The sequence below is a fragment of the Manacus candei genome, unplaced genomic scaffold, assembly GCF_025592945.1.
Source record: "Manacus candei isolate 608988 ecotype Guabito, Panama unplaced genomic scaffold, ASM2559294v1 h1tg000027l, whole genome shotgun sequence".
Taxonomy (NCBI): Eukaryota; Metazoa; Chordata; class Aves; order Passeriformes; family Pipridae; genus Manacus; species Manacus candei.
In genome coordinates this window covers 8,119,614-8,145,234 of record NW_026138075.1, presented here as the reverse complement: position 1 = coordinate 8,145,234, position 25,621 = coordinate 8,119,614, and positions in this window count along the sequence as shown.

Sequence of the window (25,621 nt, the reverse complement as noted above, 5' to 3'; positions counted from 1 at the left end):
AAGCCATCGGCTGCAGGCTGCGGGCACACGTGGCTGTGGCTGCGGGCAGCTGTTGAACTGCCGGGACAGTCCTGCCTTCCCCTCTCCTTTCCCCCTCCGACTCGGGTTACTGCGGTTTTCTCCCCCCTCACCTGGAGAACTGTGACTTTGTTTTGTTTCTTCTGAAAGTTTTTGATTGCACCATTTGTTGTTTATTCAGATTTTTTTTTAATAAAAAGTTGTTCTTTTTCTTTTCCACAGTTCCACCTGAAGTTTCTTAATTTCTAAGTTGTAATCTTGTTAAGTAAGACAATCTCTCTTTGCAGCTGTCTGCTCTTTAAAGCGGATGGTCATGGTTTAGTATGAATATAAAGATTTACATTAAAACAGGAGTATTTCTTGGACAACTTTATAAATTAAAAATATGGGGATAATGTCTAGCTTTGCATTGACATCATGGCCTGCAGATACATTTTTTATGTTTTCATGTCCTCCTAAAAATCTGAAACAAAATAATTCATATGCTCACAATTGCTCTCCAATCTCATTGCAAAAAGTATTGGCATTGATCAAGATATGGTAAGTCATACAAAGATGTTAAGGCTTTCTTCACTGGTTTACCATCTTTTCCACACTATGCCAGTGGCAGTAGAACATTGAGTGAATGCCAAAACTTAACTGAGACAACAGTAGCATGCTGCTGAGCACTGAAACCAACCTCCCCAGGGCTTCTAACCAAATATTAATACCTCTACCAATGATGTGAGAAAGCTCTCATGAATACATTTCTGATAATGCTGCCTTTGAGGGCAGAGGAACACAAAAGGAGCAGATAGCCTTGAATGGAAGGGGCCCTAGGGGTCAAGCTCTGCAGAGTCCCATCATACAGATTATATGTCACATATGAGCTGGCACAAGGACTTTTGTGGAGCAAAGCAAATCTGATTGAAGCTAAGCACATTTTGCTCCTTTTCTAGCACTGCCAAAAGCCCGGATCTTTTCTATTTAAGAAAGATGCATAAAGAAGCAAAGACCTTTGACAGGAATGTTTTTCCTTCCCTGCAGATACATCTAGGACTGAATCCCTGTCTTGATGGACCTGCAGACTTACTGGCAGCCCTGCACCTCAGACCATGCAGTGAAAACCATAAGGAAAGAAAAGCTCCTCTGTGATGGAGAATTTCTTCACTCAGACACGGCCACTGGCTCAGTAAGTAAAGGGAGGGTATTGTTGGATTGCTTTCTTAGGCTTTCCATCTGCACATCTGCAAGGGAATTGTGCATATTGAGTTCTGCCTATGTACCAGGAGACAAAAGTATGTTCAAACAAGCAAACATTAAAAAGCAACTACTTAGGACCCCATGGAAAATGTTACTTTTGGTAACTGCACGCTTCAGAGCTATCTATACTTGCTACCTTCACTTGGAAAGGTCCTCATTACCATTGTTAAATCCTCCTTCAGATCCCATTCTCTGATGAAAAAAAAAATCTGATTATTTATTTATCAAACCAGGGACTACTCTGAAGGTCCCACATGACAGCTCTGACGCTCTCCACAGGCCTAACTAAATGTGTGACCAGAGGACAGTGGCATTCAGTCTTCTTGAAAATGAGAGTGTGATGGGGTTTAGTTTTGTTTTTTTTGGGGTTGGTTTTTCTGTTTGTTTTGGGGGTTGGTTCATTTGTTTGTTATTCCTCTGGAACACAACATCGTATCATATTTTTATTTGAAAAACAATTCTCTGGTTTCCTATTAACAAATGTCATCTGAATTTGACTGCAGCTTCAGCTGCAATATGGTACTTTGAATGCACAGAGATATGAAATACAACTGGTGTTTGATATCTTCTAACTGATAAATTATTTAGAACATTATCTCCTAAGAGTATGCTATCCACCACACATTAGCTATTCTGTCATGGATGCATCTAGTGTGTACTCTCAGAATTGCACTGTTCTATGTAAAATACTATGATAAACTTGATCAGAATCTTTCACTATAGTGATTTCCACTCCCAAATTACCATCACAACAATTAAGCTAAAAATCTGCTAGACCTCTGTCTCTTGCTCAAATGTGTTTCACTTGATAGCAAAGGTTAAAGAACTTCTCTCTGAGGATATTCAACAATCCAGAGGAAAGGGAATTTGCCCAAGTAAAAAGAAATTTGGTCTGAAACCCTGCTCTGAATTACTGTAAATTTGCTCTTTGGCTTCCCACCTCATCTCTACTTCCTTGAACCTTTTCTGGGTACTGCTTAAGTAGAAGACTTCATTTCCATGGATATACATGGTACTTGTCTTTTCGTAATCTTTCCACACTTCATTCCCCTCTATACAGGAAATATGCCCTTAACTACATTTCCATCAGCAAACAAATCCTTACACCGCGCAGTATGTTATTAATCTTGTTCTGTAGAACTTCACTTCTTACTTGAGGTTCAAATGTGTGTGGTCAAAATAAAACCCAAAATATGCTATTTATTTATTTGAACCAAAATACACACACATTTACAGACATAAAAAGACACAAAAAGAAATACATTTTTGCAATTGATTTTTTTATGGCTGCTTCTGAAATAACACATGCCTAAAAATGTCCCCAAATTAAGCACTTGAATAGGCGACATTTAAATTGTTTTCACAGTGGGGTAAAATGCATTTCACCAAGAGGGAAAAGGTAACCTCAGTATTTACCTTTTTTTTTCTTTTGTTGTAAAAATGGTATATAGCTTTTAAGCTGTCAAACAGATATACATATACATAATATACATATGACATGTATGTGTCATACAACTTTTTCTGAGGAAGCTGAGTGGTAACCACAATTGCAACTGTCTGCTGTTATCACTTTCTACTCTGATATTGCAGAAAGGTGTTTCAGGGAGACTAATATGTATTTACATGCTTGATTTTTCTCCAGCATAATGTCCTACTTTCAAATTCAATATATGACCAGCCTAACAAAAAAATATCCTGTGTGATTTACTCCTGATAGTAGATTAGTACTTTAGCTGATTTTCAAACAAATGTACAATGAATGAGAAGACTGAATGAAACTTTCCTTTACAGTTCTGGGAAGGGGGTGGGGAGGAACAATGAAGGGAAGGAGGAGGAAAGACCACATAGCCTCTGTTTGGAATTCCTTTTTCACCAGAAAGTATAGCGACAGGGGAATAGATTTTAAATGCCCTTCGGTGGAAACTGACAGGTATGGGAGACAGAGGATCCTTTTGCTCACATCTTTCACCGTAAGATGTCTAAATATGTTATCTCTTTCCCATAGCTGTCAATGTCAACTTTGATCACTAATATATTATCTTGGCAGAGAGATAATCTAACCTCAATCCTTAAAATTTTGTGCTTACACTGTGCACATCTTCCTAGTGCTGTCTCAATACACTAAGCCAGCTGTATTTCACTTTGTTTAACAAAGTACATGAATTAAATCAGCTCTTCTTCTGACAGAAATGTTAAGAATCAATCAAGAGCCATTTGGTTTTCCTTATGTCAACATATCATTTTCTCATATAAGTTCTTGCAACATTTCTAAAGAGTTTGTCATCTACTTTGAAATCATGTTTAAAATATTTCACTTACAGGGACATTCTCTTATTGATTTATTGATGGATCTTTAAGGAGGTTCTGAAAGAGCAAATGTTTATACTGATAGCATATCAGGTTAAAATTGTCCATGTTGACTGTCTGCCTCAGGCTGACCTTTTTTTCACTGTCAGCAAAACCAAATCACTGATGTCTCAAAATAAAATTAGGAAACTATTCCTCCAGTTTAGACAGGTTTAGGTTTGTTTTGAAACATAATAGACATACTCTTTGGAAAGGACTCAGCTATCCTTCAGAGGGTCACAGGAGCATAACTCTGGCACATACCAATTTTTATCTCTATTAAACAGTTAAAAACACAAAAATAGAATTTTACATTGACAAATAATATTCTTAAGAATCTCCAGAAACATTGAAAATTTCTATGTATTTTTTTTCAAAAATATGCTCCATGAAGTAAGGAAATTTGCAGAGATCCTTCTTTAGAAATCTTTTGCCTTTCTCAAGGTACAAGTGTGTTTTACATTAAGTAAAGGTAAATCACAAAATGTTGAAACACCTGGCAATTGATACAACAGAAAATTCTGTTATTAATAAACAAATATATAAAAAGCAAGGAAGAAACTCAGCAGCTCAAAATGCTCCATATGGCAATTGTTGAAGCCATCAAGAGCTTGACAAAATAACTACTGCTACATTAAACTGATAAAAGACAAATCAGACTACAGATAAGTGGGAGTAGATTGAAGAAGCACGGATTCTTCCTTCAGTCTGCAGAAGATTCAAAACGTGCAATGAAAACCCTTCAATCTTAAACTTAGTAAAACAAGGGATGCAATATTCTTTCGTGCAGCATTTACACTGTAATATATTCACAATGAACTTTATTCTACAAAAGGATGGCAATGAGTTAGAAAGCATGTAAAAATGAGGAGAGATTAACATGGTCCACTTCCTAACTGGAGAAAAAGCTTGTAAAAAGCCAGGAGGAAAAGATATCAAAGTTAAGCACCAAGGAAATATGATTGCAGACTGCTCAATTTAGCAGCTGTTCGCCTCACAGGATCTTGACACAATGGATTTTAAATCCTGAGGTGTTGTCACACATCCAGACTCTTTTTAATCTATCATCAAACAAAGGGTCTTTCAAACAAAATTCTTAAATCTTTTCTGAGCACCAATTCTCCAAGGTAGAAGTAATTCTCACTGTGAATTCCAGGTTACTAGGCAAGACTTTCTGGATGCTTTTATCTTATGCATGTTTTAGAAGAACTTTGTGAAACTTGGGCTTGTTGCCAACTGACATTTTCTTTACAGATACTGCCAATGAAAGTAATAGACAACACACTGAGTTTCAAGAAACTACAGTATCAAATTGCTCTACAATCCCATTTACTATGAAGTTATCTGTGTTCAGCTAGCCTTAATATTTCTGACTTAGGAAGCTTAGATTGGTGCTCAATGATTACACCATAAGTGTTAATTAAAACAAGCAAACAAACAAACAAACAAGGGGCATGGGTGTGTGTGTGTGTGCTCTCAGGATGTTGGAAGCTTATATTTGGAATCATACCAAAAAATATTAGTTTGACAGAAGAAATTCAAATTAGGTATGAGTGGGTTAATGCAGTTACCAACAAGGAAGTCACTAAGGAAGTCACAAGCTCCATCAGATGTGGTCAAAGAGATGGTAGATGTTACGTGAAGAAAATTAGTACATAGGTTGAGTCTCGCACCAAATGACCCAGAAGCTCCTTCCAACTATAAGCTCTATGAACTGTGAAAATTGTAATAAGTGGTGGCACTTGTGGAATTCCTTCCTGCCATGACAGATAAATTATTATATAAAGGCTGTCACACGCAATACATCATCTACAAATTTTTTGAGTTCATATTGTAGCTGCCATTTGGAAAAAAAAACAACAAAAAAACCTCCAGCAACAACAACAAAAGAATCACCCTGCCCCCCCCCCAAAAAAAAGAAAAAATCCCCAAAACTATACACACACACACACACAAAAATAAAAATGAGGCTATTTGGCATAATACAATTTCATTCTGAGGCTCTCTACAAGTACCATTGTCTTTGTCATATTTGCCTTTGGTGATGAGATTGTTCGTAGGACACCAAAACCCATGAAAGAAAAACCATTCCACAGTTAAATGGAAAAGTAAATATTCTTGGCAAGATTTGCTTCATTCTGCTTACTAAAAGGCAGTAGAAGGAGGACTGGGTTAACACCATGATTTTGGTTCATTTCTCATAATTGAAAAAATTTAATGGAATGGTGTAATCTAGATGACAACTCCTTGAATTCAGCAACATTTTAAAAATGTCAACATATTTATCATATAATCTTCCCTTCTATACCACCATCAACCCCATCCTATCCTAATTTAACAGGAAGGCTACAACTCAGACAAATATTTAATTACTCTTTAATATTTTCTCAGTTAAATATTATCTTAATTACAGAAAGAACAAGGAATTGCATACTTGATACATATGTAAGATTTCTCAGAATTTGTACTGAAATGAAAATTCCAGCCTGACCATAGCACTCTTATTGCAACTCCTAGTTACATATGCTCACATCACAGTGACAGACCATTCATTACAGTCATTCTTTCTGTAATGTATTTTTCCAAATTCGTTACGAATAGGATACTGCAAGCTGATGTCTGACAAAAGGTCTGACTTGTTAAATTGGGATGAAGCAATGAAGTTTATAATGGCTTATCGGCATTCAATAAAATATGATTTACCTCTTGTTCGTTTCATAAAATTACATTGACAGTGTAGATAAATATTCTTTAAATCATGGAATCATAGAATCACAGAATCAGCTGGGTTGGAAAAGACCTCTGAGATCATCAAGTCCAACCCTTGATCCATTACCACCGCAGTTACTAGACCATGTAAGATGCTTTCTCCTCCAAAGCTCTTTAAGCAGCAGAAGAATTGTATAGGTTTTCCAATAATTTAATTAATCTGATCATGCACACATAGCTGATATTTGTATATATGTATCACAAAAAATAAACAACACATCAAACCTGCAAACTCTCTGAGAAGTAGATTTGGAGAGTGAGATTTGCCCTGTACTAGGGACAAATAATTTTGATAAAGTAAGCAATTAAGTTTCCTGTATTTAGGGAAAGGCAAGCTATTCTAAAAATAATAGTCAGAATCACTCTTCAATGATCATTGCTATCCATAATTTCTTTTGTTTTACAGTGTGTTTTATTGACAAGAGAAAAGAAAATATAAATTACTGACATATGTTCTTCAGTTTCCTGGGCAGTTGCTTTTGGATAATAACTATAATCTTTTGTAACAAACTAGAAAAATTCAATTTGAATTGGTAAAGATTCAGAAATTAGTAAGATATTCTAATTTTAACTGGAAGGTTTAAAGCTTTTTCTTTTTGGCTTACATACAAGTAATATGAGGGAGGCATGTGCAGTTGTCTTCAGTTATTAATAGGAACAGCACAGCTCAACCTTTTCTGATGACTGAAACAAAGATTTTAGACAAAATAATGTAGTTAAAATTCATGTTTGCCTTTGACATTGCACAGCCACCAAATTATCTGTGTTGTCACAAATTTAGTCTGAAGGTTATTGTTTATGCAAATAAGGCTATCTAACTATTGCACCAAGAATCAAATTTCAGTCTTTTTTTATTATTGTTAAACATTTTTATACTGTTTGTTGTAGCTGTAAAAGCTGTAAAATAAAATATGTAAGAAAAATTATTTAATTTTTATTTGTAGCTAGAAGTATCAGAGTGTTTTTGTTTGAATAGGTATTTATAAAATGCTCCAGCTAAATACACCAGTCAGTAAAACCACAACATTACATGGCTATAATCTAAAATTTCTTCACTTGTATCAGAAATGCTACTGTCAACCATCATCAACTGTCCTTTATTTCTCTTCCTTTCATTCATTCCTGCTTTGTCACTCTTATTTCCCGTGACCTCTTATCTTATCCCCATGTGTTGCCAAAGTAGATAAAAAAGTTCAGTTGAAAAAGTTGATTAAAAAGTCCTATATGCATGCAGAGTTTCACTGGATTTTTGTCCCTTTTCTTTACTCTTTCTACTCACAAGAATAGAATTCTCCTCTTTCTCGTTTTCTGTACCTTTCTTCTCTACTCTGGTTCTCTCTTTTTGCACGCCTCTTGTTTCAAATTTCTGACATTTCCCTGCCCCTCAACACTTTTTTTTTACACACAAATAACCACAAAAACATTTCAAGATTGATGTCAGAAGTTGTCAGGTTATCTCTTCTCATATCCAGAGAGCAAGCACTCATGGTAAGCAATTTTAAATGGAATTTCTTATTGAAAGGACATAATCCAGAAACATTTTGACCATAACTGTGAGGCAGTAGTCAAAAAATCTTTGTCTTTTATTCTACAGTCGTACCATATAGTATCTCTCTTCTGTTAACTAATGTACCTAGTATGAAATATCGAGCTCCTTTATTCCTCTCTAATTATATAAGTCACTAATCTTTATACGAACTCTGTTTAAATTCATATGAGATATATATTTTATCCTCTACATAATATGTCCCATTCTCTCTCTCATTTTTCTAGTGGTATATAACAAAAAGCCCTCATGGTAACAAAATTATATCCTGGTCTTATACCTTCTATCATTTCACTTAGTAACTAGTCATGTTCATTTTTCCTCCCTATATATCATCTTAGACTCCATAATCAAAAAACGCCAGCTGATTTTACCCACTGATCAACATCCATTTTCTATTTCTACTGAAGTAGAAAATTCAGCATAGAGTGATGGACCAGCCTTATTGCAACGAGAGATCTTGTGACATCAGGAAATTCTTCCACTGAGCTAAACATGCCTATTTTAATGGCACACAAATGCTTTCTTTAAAGTTTTTTAAGTGTCATCATGAAATTAATGTTTTAAATAATCTTTAAAAAAAGGAAATATATCAACTTTTTAACTTTATTCAACTTTAGAAATGTTCTTTGGATTTCTACTGCTTCATGCTTCTCAGAGTATTTTTTAGGCTTCAAAGAGAGTTTGTTATTTAACAGCTGCTAACTATCCACTGTGAACTGATGACTTACAGCAGACCTGGGCAATCTGTAGTCCATCAATATAACCCACCTACCTCTTCTTCAAATTACAATCTAGGGAAAAGTTTTCTTTTCTGAGGCTTGTTGGGCAGATGAGCTACTATAGTTATGCGCAACCTGCTCTCAAGTTTTTTTATTTTTCCTTGTTTGTGCCAGGTTCTGTGAGTAACATCTTATAACAGAGAAATACGTATTATAAAATTGCATGTTGCTCACGTGATTCATATATGTAGATGGTATGGTCATTCCAACCCTATCCAGTTCAGAGAAAAAAACCCAATACTTTTTCCTTTTGTTTTTAAGAAAAACAGAGAAAAACACATGTACCAATATTATTTAAAAATCCTTTAGGTTACAGTTTTGTCTTGCCATTCCAATCAGTTCAGATCCTGTCCTGTCAGCAAATATATAAACAGAAAGGTAGTGAGTTTCCTGCATAAAATACCAGTGATTAATTTTATTTTTTATATTATAAGGAAAAAATTATAGAATTGTTTCTGAATTCTCTGTAGACTTTATAAAACTCTTTAAAATGCAGATATTTTCATGGCTTTTTGTATTTTCTTAAAGTAAAAAATAAGGTAATAATACATATTGTGTCTTTGTTATGTTTTAATTGGAAAAAAAAATTTTGGCCATAAATTCACACAAGACTGTTAAACAGACATTTGAAAATTGATGCAAAATAGCACTTTGGATCAATGCATTGAAAATTCATCCAAAATAGGAAGAATATTTTCAAATACTGAAAGTATGAAATATATTGCAGAGTTACCATTATAACTTTACTTTAGTTATGCTTAAGCTACAGCATGAGAACACCAATATGTTTTGTGCTAGGCTTCAATTTTCACTTGGATTAAATAATAAAAATAAAAGCAATTCCAATTCTGCAAATATAAATTGGGAACGTATTTAACTACAATTACCAGATATGTTTAAATTTTTAAATCTGTACAAACAATTATTTCCCTCAGTAAACTATGTTATCCATGATTCTTGGAACTTGATTAAGAAATTCAGTTTGTACTTATGGTTAGTACTGTGCTCACTCAGTACAATCCAGCTGGGTTGGATTCATTAGTACTATAATTCAGTAAGATTCCTTCCTGATTTTTATTGAAGCAGTAATAAACTTTCAGAGAGGTATTTGAACTCTCTGCACCTTTGCCCAAAGGACTTCATGAATTTGTATTATTACATAATTATAGATATTTTTAAATAAATGTCATTATCTTTGACTTATTTAATTCAGTGTCAGAACCTTGGCTGAATGTCAGTTGTTACATAAACACATAAAGTTAACTTTTATTTCTCACTGATATTGCTAAAATATAATCAAGTTAATTTTTAGAAATCTAGTAGAGATATTTGCTCCCAGGCAGAATGTTTTTCACAGGTTTCAGCCTGAGGCAGATTTTCTTGGCAGATTTCTGAAAACAGAAATTTCTAAGAGAACTGCTGACACAACCTTCACGCCTATATAGTAGTTTGAACTTGCCACCATAATAATTAAGCAATTAGGCATGACAGAGAGTGTGAGTTTCCCGAGATAATCACACCCCTGGGGTATTACAAGTCATGATCCAGAGATAAGTGTTTTTAATCCCCCAAGGGTGTGATTATCCTATGATAACCACACCCTCCAGAGGAGATTTATTAGTCATATAAAAATCTTTATTGTAAAGTAAAAAGTGCTTGTATTGTGGGAGTAGGAAAAAGTCTGGATATAGACAGTGCTTTGTGCCTTCCTCTAATAAAGAATTGCAATATACAGCACCAATTCATACAGCTACCCATCAGTTCAAACCATTTTACTGAAAAGTATGTTGAAGTAAGTTGTTATTGCCTTTCTCCAACCTCTAATGCAGCAAATACTGTTTTGAAACTTCTGAGATCATCTCAGAACTAAAAATGTGATCTCCATTTGAGACTGCTTCACTTCCAGATTACAACAAGAATGGCCTTCCCAAATATTATTTCCAATTCCATCATGAAATGCATGCACAGCACAAAGTAGGAAATTACACATCATCTCTTACTGACTTCTGAAACTCATGAGGAATGCTCAGGAGCCATACTGGACTGCAAAGGGAATAAATTCTTCTCATAAGTTGATTTCAAGCAAAAGTGAAAAATGTAGTTACTTGAAACCCTACAGTTGCCATATCTTAAAATAGCCTCATCTATTATTCACCTTGCCTTCTCCCTTTGACAGTATGATTTGAAAACAAAAGGTTGGCCCCCCTTTCTGTTGTGAAAAGACCACAAGTTTTTTGTAAAAGACCCTTGATGCTGACACTGCTCCCACTTACTGCTCCTGAAATGGCATCCAACATTTGAAAACACTGATGTTTGGTTAATCAAATCAAGGGGTTTTGGAACTGACCTCTGCAAATAGTCCTAAGGCTGGTTGTACCTATTCTGACTGGATGTATGAAGGTTCTTTGGTTTACAGGAGTCCTACACACACTGCATAGATATTGATGAGAGCTGCAGTGCATTAGGTCTTGATGTTTCTCATGTTTTACATTACACTTCTGCACAATAAATTGTTGGGGACAATTATTCCACCATTTCATCAAGATAATGAGAACATCATACACTCACAGTCTGTTAACAGAGATTCTTAAAGCAAGTAACTGAAGGAAGACTGCTCAGAAGCAGTCAGTTGTTCAGCTCCATGCAGCACACTGTTCTGCCTTGACTACCATCGTAATTTAAGCATTAGTAATTAGTTGGCAGCCTTTGCATTAAAGGTATTTTTCATTTGTATCATGTAGCATTAAGATGTTGAAACTCCAAAGACTGAAAAGAAATTAATTTAAAAGTTTTAGATATTGGTCAGGTTCAACTTCATTTTATTGTTCTGTAACTGTAATTTGATAGAAACAAAAGTCTTCTTCAAGGAAGATTTTTATACCTGTAGCTATTCTCAGAGCTTGCTGACACGTATTTGTTGGAGAGGTCAATATTGGTAGAAGCATGGGCTCCAGTGATGATGCCTTGGTGAAATTCACTATCTCAAGGGATATAGGCCAAACAAAAAATATAGTCAAGACCCTAAACCTTGCGAAAGTGGACTTTCAGTTGCTTAAGGAACTGGTGGATGGAAAGATCTGCAAAACTGCCCTCAGGGTAAAGGAGCAGAAGAGAGATGTCAGATGGCATTTTTCTTAGAACACAAGTACTATCAATTCACATGTGCAAGAAATCAGGCAAGGACAGTTGGAGACCAGCATGGATAAGTAAGGACCTTTTGGTCGAGCCAAAACACAAACCAAAAATGGATAGGCAGTGAAAGGAGGGACATACATGCTGGGAAGAATATAGGGATATGGGTTGGGATTGTAGGCATGAGATCAGGAAAGCTAGGGAACAACTTTAGCTGTAACTAAGTTTGGCAAGGAATGTGAAGAGAAACAAGGGCTTCGTACATTAGGTACATCAGTCAGAAAAGGAAGATGAAAGAAATTGTATCCCCATTCATAAATGAGACAGGGGATCTGGTGACAGCTGACATGGGGAAGGCTGAAGTACTCAACAACATTTCTGGAAATGTTTTCTCTAGAAATTTGTCTCCCTGTATCCTTTGAGACCCTGAATCTCAGGGCAGGGACTGGGGCAAAGTCCAGCCTTTCTCATCATAAGAGAAAATCAGGTTCAAGTAACCTGATGTGATCCACTGATATGCATACCATTGTCCTGAGGGAATTGGCTGATGATGTCCCTAAGCCACCTTCCCGTTGTATCTGAAAAGTCATGGGTTGGTGCCACAAAGCAGGTGCCTCCCTTGGGGCTCGTTCCCCCAAAAAAGCAGCATGGTGGCATGGGAAAATTCAACAAGAAAGTCTAAACCACAACAATGACTGCACACTGGATCAGGTTGCCCAGCGTGGTTGTGGATTCTCCCTCCTGGGGATATTCAAGAACTGGTTGGATGCAGTCCTGTGCCATGTGCTCTAGGATGACTCTACTTGAGCAGGGAGATCAGACCAGGTGACCCACTGTGATCTCTCCCAAGCATGTGATTATTCATCACAACTGGTTTAGTAGTTTCAATAAATAAGTACTGTTAAATCTTCAAAAAGGTACGACTGGAGTCACTAAACTAATTCTTAAATCAGCAGAAAAACAATTCAGCATTTTTTAGTGTCTTTGTGAAAAGGTTAGCACAAATGTAACTTTTTAACAGTCCATTTAATATATGCCTCTGATTTCAAACATGCTTAACACTGACATAAAGAACTGCCAAAACATGAATTAATCATTGTTTGGTGGCACTTTACTAAACCCAGAATCAGTCTGCAAACTAAAAATTACAAATCATCCGTGGAAACACTGACAACTTTGACAGCTTCCTACAATCTCACATAGTTCTCAGTTTAAATTTAAGATTGAAGACTGGTAATGCTGGAAAAAAAAAAAACTCAAACAAACAACAACATCAACAAAACACCAAAGAACCACACAAAACAACTATAAAAAGTTTCTAACACTATTTTAGACAACTAGATGTCTAAGGTTGTCTAAGGATGTCTAAGGATGTCAGCTTTTCCAAATTTCTGAAGTTGCTGCCAGTGTTATGCTATTCCTTGCTGGCACAGTAATGGAAGTATGATTGGACTCAGAGTAACTTCAGCACAACTACAGTATTCCCAGATTGTCCAGCATTTGGCAAGATTGCTATTGTGGGTTTGGAATAACCAGTTGAGATACCGAGAGGGTGTTTGGTTTGATTTGTACAGTCTGGAGTCTCTTTCTGACCTGCCATGGCTAAATGGAAATGTCAAACTTTAGGCTGACATATTTACTTATAAAACACAGCTGTCACAGGTTTTAAAAGAGATGTTGGAATTTTTTCCCCAACATCCGCCGCTCCCCCACCATCTGTTTTTTTCCGGGATGGGGGGGCGGAGTGAAGTCGCGCGTGCTGAGCAGCGCAGGAGCAGGGGGAGGACGAGCTCCCTCGGGAAACGCGGTTGCCACGGGGACAGCTGGGAAGTCTTTGGTTCTGGGGCTTTTGGGTTTGGTCGGCGAACCGGACAGAGCCGGAGTCCGGATGTGGCCGCCTCCCTTTTTTTTTTTTTTTTTTTTTTTTTTTTTTTTTTTTTTTTTTATGAGAGGAGGGTGGTTTTTTCCCCGCGGGACACCTCACGGAGAAGGACTGAGAGAGAGACCGACCCATCTCAGAGCGAGGTATTCTGCTCTCGGGACTGCCTGTGGGAGAAAGGGCTGTGAAGCCATCGGCTGCAGGCTGCGGGCACACGTGGCTGTGGCTGCGAGCAGCTATTGAACTGCTGGGACAGTCCTGCCTCCCCCCCAACCACCATCACGCCGGGTTGGCACGGGTTTCTTCCCCCCCACCTGGGGAATTGCGACTTTTTTGTTTCTTCTGAAAGTTTTTGATTGCACCATTTGTTGTTTATTCGGATTTTGTTAATAAAAAGCTGTTCTTTTTCTTTTCCACAGTTCCACATGAAGTTTCTTAATTTCTAAGTTGTAATCTTGTTAAAACAAGACAACAGTGTAAAATAATTATCCCAAATTTAGCATTGAATGAGACACTATGCTGCAAGTGATAGTTGGCTTTCTAGGGGATATAGCTCAGGGCTCCTGCAGTCTAGGCGCTTCCACTACTGGATATAGGTCATGCAACGCTGCATTACACTGCGGAAAGACTGCACTGGTTTTTTCCCGTCCGCGTGAATAGATTTGTCTGCTCCAGAAGATTTATTCCAGTGCTTACTTTCACTCTCATTAATATTTGTTAGGGTATGTCTACAGTGAGTAACTGTGACACTAAAGACAGTGAAGAATTTATCAGAAAAATACGCTTGGATGGTTAGTCCAACTCAGAAGCAAAGCATCCCTCAGGTAAATGTTGGTCTATTCTGTGGCTGTATCTGCTACAGAGAATCCAAGAGGCTTCTAAATAAATGCACAAAATCTTCACCTTTATATGTCGCTGATCTCCCATCTATCAAAACCAGCAAGAAAATACCGATCCTGCTGAAATCTCCTAAACTTTCATAAATCTGGAAATTCATGTCATATCCATCTGAAAAAAAAATATATTTAATACATGGCTGATTATTTTAAAATAACAATATTTTATTTTATATAATACGATTAGTTACTTTATATAATGCAATAATATAAACTATTATGTGATTAGTTGTATACTTCATTTAATTATTTGAAGCACATTAACAGACCTTGATTTTACCTCTTCTCACCAGTCATTTGGCTCTTTTCTTTTTCTTGTTGTTTCTTTCCCTTTAGTTATTTCTCCCTCTCTTCACATTCAAGTAACACTCATGTTCCATCCATCACTTTGCACCAAGCTGTGGCTTATCAAGTTGTTACATTAAATCACTTTGCCATGTACAGAAGAATCAATGACTTTCCAGACCAGATTACCATAAAACCACTACTACATCCAAATCTGTCAAAGATCAATATTTGATTTCAGATTTCTTTCAGTAAACTAAAATGTTGGCTGGGTGTGGCACTAGGAAAATAAAATAATGAGGGTTTGTTATATAATAGTGGGGTATTTTAAACTCCCTTACTTGGAGCCTTCCAATTTACTTGTATCAGTTTACATCAAACAGCATAATTATTGGCTCTAAGACAGGGACATTTCAATGAAAACTCAGAACAACCAGAATCAATAATAACTGGCATAATTTCGTGAGGAAAGCCAAAAGAAAAAAGTATTTATTAATATAATAATTGATTAATTAATTTATTAAGTCACCTCTATGGCACATGTGGGTAGTTAAATCCAGACTTAAATATTAATTATAATCAACTAAACACATTGAATTTCTAGGCTCTAAGAGTCATATCACTTTTTGATTCAAGAACTATAGAAGAAAATAAGAGAAAGAAAAAAAAAAGAGGAAATACTTGTGGAATGAGAGAGGAATAATCTAGAGCACAAGTTCTATTTTCTACATAGTTCTTAAAGAAGGATGTGTGTCTCTGTTTCTTATATGTGCTTAGAGGTGTCAGAATTCCATAAGTGTTTATGTGATGGGAAGAAGTCCAAGTCAAATCAGAAAAACTCTTTCCAGAGGGGTTATTGCCCCATTTTACCTGCTCAAAATAAATGAAATTAATGGATTTCACTGACTTTTTTTTGTCTCCATTCTTCCTAGGTCTCCTTTGCTTTCTCTTAGTATAAGACATAAAGTGAGTCTAGGATGCGAGATTAATAGTAGGAAAACCAACCTTTTCTCCATCTCTAATTGTACAAGCATTCCTAATGAGCTGAAGCTAAACAATAAATTAACCATATGCTCCATTTAAAATACATTCTTCTTCACTGCTGCTCATTAAACTGCTGTCTGCTTTAAACTTCTGCAAAGATAGAGATAGCACTGGAAAAACATAGCCTTTATCCCCAAGTTCAACAGAAGAGGCTGGAGGAAGAATTGTCCAAGGGGAGCTATCAGGAGAAAAAGGGAGATAACATCCAAGTAAGAAGGACAGGGAAGAAGTCAGGAAAACACCATGAATAACATATAAAGGTCAGTAGGAAAATAAAGAAGTGAAGATATGCCTGGAGATAAATGGGGAAAGAAATGTAAAAGAAAAAAATATGAAAGGATAGCAAAATGAGAGAAAAACTAGAAGGAAAATAAAAGTAGTGAAAAAAATTAAGAAGAAAGGAAAACTGTTTTAATAAAAATGTGTTACACAAGACTGTTGACATGATACTTCCTTCAGGTTTAAAAAAGGTGAAACCATTGAAAAGTTAAAAACACTGGGCTTCTCTCTTGTGTTGTAATTTCTCTCTAGAAGTCTCTCTCTGGCTGCCACAGCAAGTCTGTCCTTCTCCGACTCTTCCTCTTTTGCCCATCATGTCATTCATTGGCTCTGTATCCACTGACTATCCATGGCACTGTGAAAACTGCTGTGTCTTCGTACAGTGTGACGTGGGTGAAAACAGAGAAAAGTTCCTTAATAACAGCAACCTTAGGAAATATATTTGGACAGAACAGAAGCAAAGGACGGAAAGAGGCCAAGGTCTGTTAACCTGTGCACAGATGTGCTGGTTTAAAAGTAAACCAGCAAAAGAAATTAACCCGACTCAAGAGAGGCTACAAGTCAGAGTTATAATTTACTAAAAAAACTACAATAAATACAATGATACAGAGAAAACTTGTTTTAACCCACAATGACAGGTGTATAACCCAGCATCCTGGGACAAGAACAGGACAGTGTTCATTAGCCCCTATACTGAGCACCACGTGGCCCCTGTGGGTGCAAAGTAAAAGGAAGGGAAACCTGTTGGTCCAGATGATGGTCTCACTTCTGTCGAAGTAATGATTGCAGTCTCTGCAAGAGTGGTAGTGGCAGTCCTGTTGGAGTTCTGATCCTCCTCTGGATCTGACGATTATATATGCTCAGGTTTAGGTGGGGATGCCCAGTACCTCCCCCAGGGCAGGGAGTTTCACAGTGGGGGATTTAACTCTGTGAGTCATGGGATATTTCTGGAGTCTTTGATGGTCTAGGTGTTGCAGCTGCCTATTATGCCAGTCCAGTGTGGCCCATTAGCAGAGATGGCCCTTCAGGCTGGGTGTGAAGGTGCAATGCCTCCCAGGAGGGGAGTTATCACAACCAAGTCATTTGTGTGAAGATAGAGAAACACTCTCCTACCTCGCAACTTTCTTTAACACCCAGCTTGTAGCCTGAGGTGTCAGGTGTGCCCTGGGCAGCTGCTACAAATGATCCATTATTAACAGTCCATCAGAAATGACGCAGAGGGTGTAGAATACACAGTTTTGGTTATACCCACATAGTGATAAACCGGTTCTGGCCCCTGTAACTAGGACAATAGACGAAAGAGCTACGCAGAAGACTGGGACCAGCTTAGGGTAAAGCTTGCTGAAAGCTATTTTGAGCAACCCTATAAGCAATTAGATGTAGTTTCAATAACAGGTTGTGCCTAAATGAACTGACTTGCAAAGCAAACTGAGTCAATGGCCCAGTTCCCAGTCCTCACTACAGTGGACAAGGAAGAGAGACAGGATATATTTCTAGTCCAATGTTAACCTTTACGTCCTAAAGCTCTGAGGATGTTCAGAGTCATCTGAGGAAGCATCAACAGACAAGTAAAAATACCAAATCAGAATGAGAGTAATCTCTCTGTAGATATGGTGGACTAGATAAAAAAAAATAAAAAAATCCTTGTGGTAGCAATGACCACATTGTATTTGAGGACAAACTTAACTGGAAGTAGAACACCTAAGGAAATTTTAGGATTTAATCAGAAACTCTGGCATAGGGAGTATCATACAGATATCTTTCAGAAGTGCTCTAAGTATAATTGATCCAATATTAGGCAGGGTTCCTGGAAGTTCATTCATTCAGCTTTACAGTTTAGGCACAAGCAACATAATATCTATGTACCTAAGTTCCTTTCTTCTCTCAGTGCTGCTTCAATCAGAGTTCACTGTATTTACTGTAGGTTTTGTTTTAGTTATAGTTTCACAGAACATGTGAAACATAATTAGATTATGGTGTCCCAGGAACATGAAAGTTTTCCTGGTTTTATAGGTGGGTAGGCTTTTTATTACTTTATTATATGACATAATGTGTTTTAACAAGTTTCCTTTAAGAAGATACTTTGAATCTTAATAATTTGACTTACTGTGTTTGTTCCTCTTAGGGCACACAGCTTTTAAAAACCTGCCAGGTTGGGTAGCAACCTCTACCAGTGACTTTCCAATTTTCTGCCACTCTTCCTTGGTTAACAAAGATTTCAGAAGCTTTGCCTTAAATAAAAGCTTGTGTTTCCTCTGTACTTTAGACTTTTTTTTCTTTTGAGTGCAAATACAGTGCAGTGGCAAAATTACCAACCATGGAATCTCAGTATTTATTTTTACTCCTCTGATTGTATTCTCTCAGATTCTCTCTGAACTAGAATCCTTGGCTTTTGCTCCTGTAAAGTAATTTGATCTCATAATAGTAAAAAGGAGACTGAGGAGAGACCTCATCAGTCTCCAATTTCCTCATGAGAGGGAGAGGAGGGGCAGACGTTGATCTCTGTGGTGACCAGCGAGAGGACCCGAGGTAATGGCATGAATCTATGTCAGGCGAAGTTTAGGTTGGATATTAGGAAAAGGTTCTTCACCCTGGGCATGACTGGGCAATGAAACAGGATACCTAGGGAAATGGTGACAGCATAAAGTCTGCCAGAGTTCCAGAAGCATTTGGACAACACAATCGGGTACATAGGGCTGTCCTGTGCAGGGCCAGGAGTTGGACTTGATGACCCTTGTGGTTACCTTGCAACTCAGAGTATTCCATGATTCTATGATTCTACCATAATATAACCCTGATTTTCTCTTTCAATCTGCTCTGTATTCTTTACCTGCGAGGGGCAAGGAGGAAAGGAACTGTAGATATTCAAAATACAAGAGGATTGCATCACTGCTCCAGTAATGTTTGATCTGTTCTGTCTCTGTAGACTCCCCTTCTCTTTCTCAAGATACGTAGTGGAAGAAGAGGTGAAGTAAACAAAATAAACAAAATATATTCAACAAGATGAAAGGTACCAAGGAGATATTTGTCAGAGACTAGATTCATATCTCACCGGATTGTTTGATTGATAGGTTGAATAAACCATGCTGTCTGTGTGTGTGGAGGTGGGGGGAGGGCTAAGCCTAGGCCTGCAGCCAACACGGCTGTGCCCGTGCAGAGCACACGGCAGGGAAGGCCGTGTGGCTGGGCTGTCAATCACACCACACCCCCTGGAGCGGTGTGGCACCCCTCACTTTGGTTAGGGGGACAGTGAGTGGCAGTGAGCCAAAGGTCCTGCCTAGAAGGGGTGGCCACAACAGCCAGAGTCTATAAACAGACACACACATGGTTTCCATCTTACCTTGGCCTCTGCCCTGCTGATCTGTCAACATGTGACCTCCAGAGTGGTAACTATATTTCTCTCTCCTCTCTTTCTGTCTTTATTCTTTCTTGTCTTAATCTCTCTTTCCTTCCTCTTGTGGGCAACTTAAGCACCTATTGTCTGTACACTTAAACTGTGGATATTTAACTTAAGTTTGGGTTGGTGTTTGTCTAGTAATTTGCTATTAAGTGTAATGCTTCTGTGAATTGAACTTTTTGTACTATGTGTTACAGTAAATTCCTCTTCCTTGGTTTGCATGTTGTAGTTTGCATGTTATTTCTGTAAAACTCTTTTTACCAAAATGCCTATTTTCTCACCAAATTAAAAGAAGTCTCTTAGAGAAAAGGTTTGTAGTCTTTTTTCCAGATATGAACTCAAGGTATCAAAGAATCAAATGTCTTTGCAAGACTTTGTAAGCAAAATCTCTTAAAGCCTGAAATTAAAATGTAACACCCAGTAAAAGTGTGGAGCTTCTGGACCGGGGTTTAACAATATTATAAATCTCTAGTGCATAGATTTCCCCCTGCCTCCAAAACCCTCCCAGATGCAATATTTAGAGCATGCACTGAATAATGAAGGCAGTCCAAAAACATGATGTAAACACAAACATAAAAAGTGTTTGTCTCAAAGTAAAATTGTTGTGTTGCCAATAGTAGACAGCACAGAAACAGGCAATGTAAATATTCAATTATGGTAGGACAGGCTAAGGATGAAACATAATTCTCCACTCTGTTCTTTTGTTGTTGTTTAATCTAGCCCTGAAATTGTGTTTTAATATTCTTTTTAGAGCAGAGTAAAACATAAGCTGAATACATGATAAACTAAGTCATTGAGCATGTTCATTGTTGTAAGTAAAGCCAGATGTTCAGCAATTACTGCTGCAACTGTAGAGGGAAAAGGCAACACAGAAAAATCTAGCTGCATGTTTTTGTTTTGGAGATGATCAAAGAGAGCTTTTCCTTCCCCTGATTGAAAGGTTCTTTGGAATCAGTTAGCAGGATTAGCTAGCACTAACACAAATCTCTGGAGCAGCTCTCCTTGAACCACATACAACACAGACAGTAAAATGCAGTTCTAAATTTATTTTATGTTCATGAGGGGTTATTCCTGCTTGACAAATGTAATTTTCTTTTACAACACCTAGCTGATCAAGGGAAGCTATTTCATGCAATCTCTTTGGATTTCGGTAGCACTTTTATACTCTCTCTCACAGTATCCTTCTGGACAAAATGTGCAGCACACAGTTGAATAAATACATCACACAACAGATGAGCAGTTGGCTCATGGGCCAGGCAAAAAGAGTTGTAATGAATGGGGTGACATCAGACTGGAGACCTGTCACTAGTGGAGTTCCACAGGGCTCCATATTAGCACAGTTCCCTTCAACATCTTCATTAATGACTTGGATGCAGGACTAGATTGTGAGGAGCTGTTGACACCCTTGAAGGCAGAGAGGACCTGCAGAGGGATCTTGACAAATTAGAGTGATAGGCGATCACCAACCATATGAAGTTTAAGAAGGGCAAGTGTGGGATTCTGCAGCAGGGATGGGGCAACCCTGAATATAGGTACACAGTGGGGAAGGAGAGGCTGGAGAGCAGCTCCACTGAAAGAGACCTTGGGGTCCTGGCCAACAGCAAGCTGAATATGAATTAGCAGTGCTCTGGCAGCCAGGAGGGCCAGCCGTGTCCTGGGGACATCAGGCACAGCATCACAAACCTGTCAGGGGAGGTGACTGTCTTGCTCTGCTCTGCACTGGTGTGGCCTCACCTCAACTACTCTGTGAAGTTTTGGCCACCAAAATGTAAGAAAGATATAAAGTTATTAGATAACCTCAGAAGGAGGACCTTGAAGATGGTGGAGGGTCTGGAAAGGAAGCCATATGAGGATCAGCTAAGGTCACTTGGTTTGTTCAGCCTAGAGAAGAGGAAACTCATTGCGGTCTACAACTTTCTCATGAGGGGAAGTGGAGGGGCAGGCACTGATCTCTTCTCATTGGGCCAGTGACACGACGCAAAGGAATGGCATGAAGTTGTGCCAGGGGACGTTTAGTTTAGACTTTAGGAAAAGGTTCTTCACCCAGAGGGCAGTTGGACACTGGAACAGGCTCCCCAGGGAAGTGGTCACAGCACCAAGCCTAATACAGTTCAAGAAGAGTTCATAAAATGCTCTCATGCGCATGGTGTTTTTCTTGGAGTTGTCTGGTGGAGGGACAGAAATTGGACTCAATGATCCTTGTATGTCCCTTTCAACTCAGGATATTCTATGATTTTGTGAAACACCATCATGTTGTTAAATTACACGTAATTTGAGTGAGATTTTTACTCCCTCTTGCTTTTTCCTAGCACCAGAACTATAGCTCTTGGATGCGTTATACAGAGAACTTTCTCCTGCTCTCTATACGAATCTTCACTTTGCTGTATACTGCAATTTTTGCCTTGCCACTTTTCTTAAAGCAGGACATCTTTTTCATTCAACTGTGTATTTTGGTTGCAGACGCATAAATGCTACTATTATACTTACATTAATGCATATGAAACAATAGCCTGAGAGGATTTTTGCTTTGATCTTTTAATCTTTTTCTTGCTAACCTTTGTCCTCTACTCTCTTCATTTCTCTCTTTTCTTATAGTTCCCTGAGATTACTTTTTACCCTCTCTTCCGAGTGCATAGCTTCTGATTGTTTTTCTGGTCACAACATAATTCATTTCTAGAATAATTAATAGAATGGAAAAACCTGTCTGTCGTAACATAGATTTCCCAGAAGAAAATAGGAGCTCCCAATTCAGTCCTGTGAGACTGAGAAACCACTCCCTTGTTTATCCATAAGAGGGTAGAAGTTCAGTCTCTGCATACATTAGCCTGGTCCTTAAACACACATAACAAAATCTGTATACCAATAATTTCCTATTACACACATGAACATGGGTCTTAGTTCTCACCTGTGCTTATGAACACAGTGGACACCACTTCCATCTTCCAGATCTTTCATTTCACACCTCCCAGAGAAACAAGAACAGTTCAGCATCCCTTGATAAATTTGTCTTCAGCCACCCACCCTTTTGTGCTTGCAAAAGGGAGTAGGTGAGATCTACACCAGCTCTCCACCTACAGAATGAGAATGGCTCTGTAGGAATTTTGTCAGGCATATGGTATTTTTACACAAAGCAGAAAGCAAAACCAGCAATCTCATCTCTTCTCTTGAACAATTAATTTATAAAAAAAATTCATAGTTCTGGAAGGTAAAAATAAAAATAAAACTGAATGAGCAGAGCAAGTTTCTCAACAGTGACAGTTCCTAGAATTCTTCCAGTACCTCTGCCTTTCTTAGAAATGCAGTTTCTACTTGCATGTTGTGAATTCAAAGCTGACATAATTATTGAAAAAAGAATTTAGAGAATGAAAAGGCAGAAGAGATCCATTGTCTTAAGAGTCTGAATGGAGATATGAAGAAATTGTTTAAAACAGAGTAGATAGGAAGACTGACAAAAGAAAAACAAGATTATGAGGAGAAAAAAGGAGAAGGAATAAAATATAGCAGAGAAGAAAACAAAAAATATGGAAAACTTGAGTGTAAGAGTGTTAAAAACTCATAAAAGTGAGTTTTATTTGTTATGGCTAGGTGGTAAAAGGATTCCAAGAGTAGGCAACATTGCCAGAGTGTAGCAGGAAAGACAGAGAAAGATTTTTACTTACTGTGTTTTGGCAGTATAGCACAGAAAATAAAAGGTGGAAAACCCAGAGAGGAGTCATAAAGGTTCAATGACCACAGAGGAGACCAAAATAGCATGCCATGATCACCAGATTGACTTCCCAGCCTTCTGAGTAGCTGAGGCAGGTAAGTAACCCTGAGATTGTGCATTAAGGGCTTGAAAGACTCATTAAAGTGCATGTTTCCTTTTTGTGAAAATTACTGAGCAATATGCTATCCTGGCATTACTTCTTTTGATAGAGCTATAGCTAAAGAGATTGATTAATATCAAGAAGAGGAAAAGTAGAGGAAAATTTTCAAATAAAATAATTAAGGTGATGCATGTGGAAGTAATAGAATTTGCTTTCTAATTAGGTTGCTGCATGTCTTACTTGGACTTCTCAGTCAGAAGAGTATTCCCTCTCTGTAATTTAAGTGAGTAATATTACGTGAGAAATACATAGAAACTTGAAAATAGGTACATCTGACAAGACGTCTAAGATTATTTTGGATAAGGAGCTGCATTTCTAGCGCCTTTCCAAACCTCTGCACATTCAAACTATCTCACTTGGGTTATATTGATGAGTAATGAAATTATTATGAAAGGCTGCCCATTCTCACAGGCTTGGACAAATGGCTTTAGTGAAAGACGACTTATGAAAGTCTGAAACTACAAATGTATTTAGAGACAGGATACTGGTTTTGATTTCTCCACCTCACTCTGGACAGCAGCTGGTTCAGAAACTTCTGATACTGCAAAGGTCAACAAGCACTTTTCAGACCTTCAAGGTTCTCAGCATTTTGAGTTGCTGACTCTAGTAAGAGCTTGTCACTGCTCTTGTCTGCATAACTACTTTGGAACAGGATGTTCAGTTGCTCACAGGGGTACTCTGTCCATTCCAGATCAGTCATGTATTCTTTAGGAAGCCTCAGAGAAGAATTGTGAATCTGCAGAAAGTATGACCTGTTTTCTACTCTACTCAAACTTAAACACAGCATTTTTTTAGATAATTTGAAAGTATCATCAAAACATTTTATTCAGTATGTTTTACTGTGTAATTTCAGTTTCCAAAATACTTGCATTTTAATCCAAAGACCTCCATACATTAGAACACTTATTTTTTTCTCTCTTTTTATTTTAAGAAGGAGAAAGGAGGTAATGTTAATGTTATAAGGCACATTATTAAGAAAGATGTTAAAGGCAAATAATTAAAACAGCTCTTTGATGCTGATTCATTTTGTTTTAGGAACAAGCTGTGAGGATTAGAAAGGCTATATTAACAAGGGTAGGCATAATTTCTAAAAACCCCAAGATTATTCTTTTCTTATCACAAATTAAAAGGACGTACATTCTGAACAGATTAGTATTCACTAAAAGCAGATGTATTTTAAAAGGTTTGGGAATGTTTTGTTCCCTTTCTTAACCTAGAAAGAGAAACAGAAAGTAAAAGATGGATCAGTTCTTAATGGAAAACAATTGTTAAAAGAGATAGTAGGGCACAAGTACACATACTTTTCTGTACTTAAGATGAAGAACTCACCTCAGGAAATGGAAGTTCAAAACACCAACATGATTTTCAGCAGGGCACCATTCTCATTGAAACTCCTTGTGCATGTAAGTTCATAGAATCATAGAACATGCTGAGTTGGAAGGGACCATCAAGGTCATTGAGTCTGCACAATGATCCTGAGGTACTGCACAGGGCAGCCCAAGAATCACACCATGAGCATAAGAGCTTTGTTCAAACACTTCTTGAATTCTGGCAGGTGTGATCACTTCCCTGGGAACTGTGCCAGTGCTCAACCACACTTTGGGAAAAAAAAAAAAACTTTTCCTAACATCTAACCTAAACCTCCTCTAACTCAGTTTCATGCCATTTCCTTGAGTCCTGTCACTAGTCATGATAGCGAAGAGATCAATGCCTGCCCCTCTGCTTCCCCTCATGATAATGTTGAAGACCACGATGAGGTCTCCCCTCAGTCTCCTCTTCTCCAGCTGAACAAACCAAGTGACCTTAGTTGATTCTCATATGGCTTCCCTTCCAAATCCTCCATTATTTTCATGACCTTCCTTCAGATGGTCTTTAATAGCTTAATAACTTTTTTTATATTGTGGTGCCCAAAACTGTACACAGTATTTAAGGTGAGGCTGCTCTAGTGGAGACTAGAAAGGGACAATCATCTCCTTTGACCAGCTGGTGATGCTTTGTCTGATGCCTCCCAGGACATACTTGGCCCTCATGACTGCCAGGGCACACTCATATTTGCTTGCCATTAACCAAGACCCCCAGGTTCCTTTCCGTGGCTCTGGCTTCCACCATCTCATTACACCCAGGGTTGTCCAACCCCAGT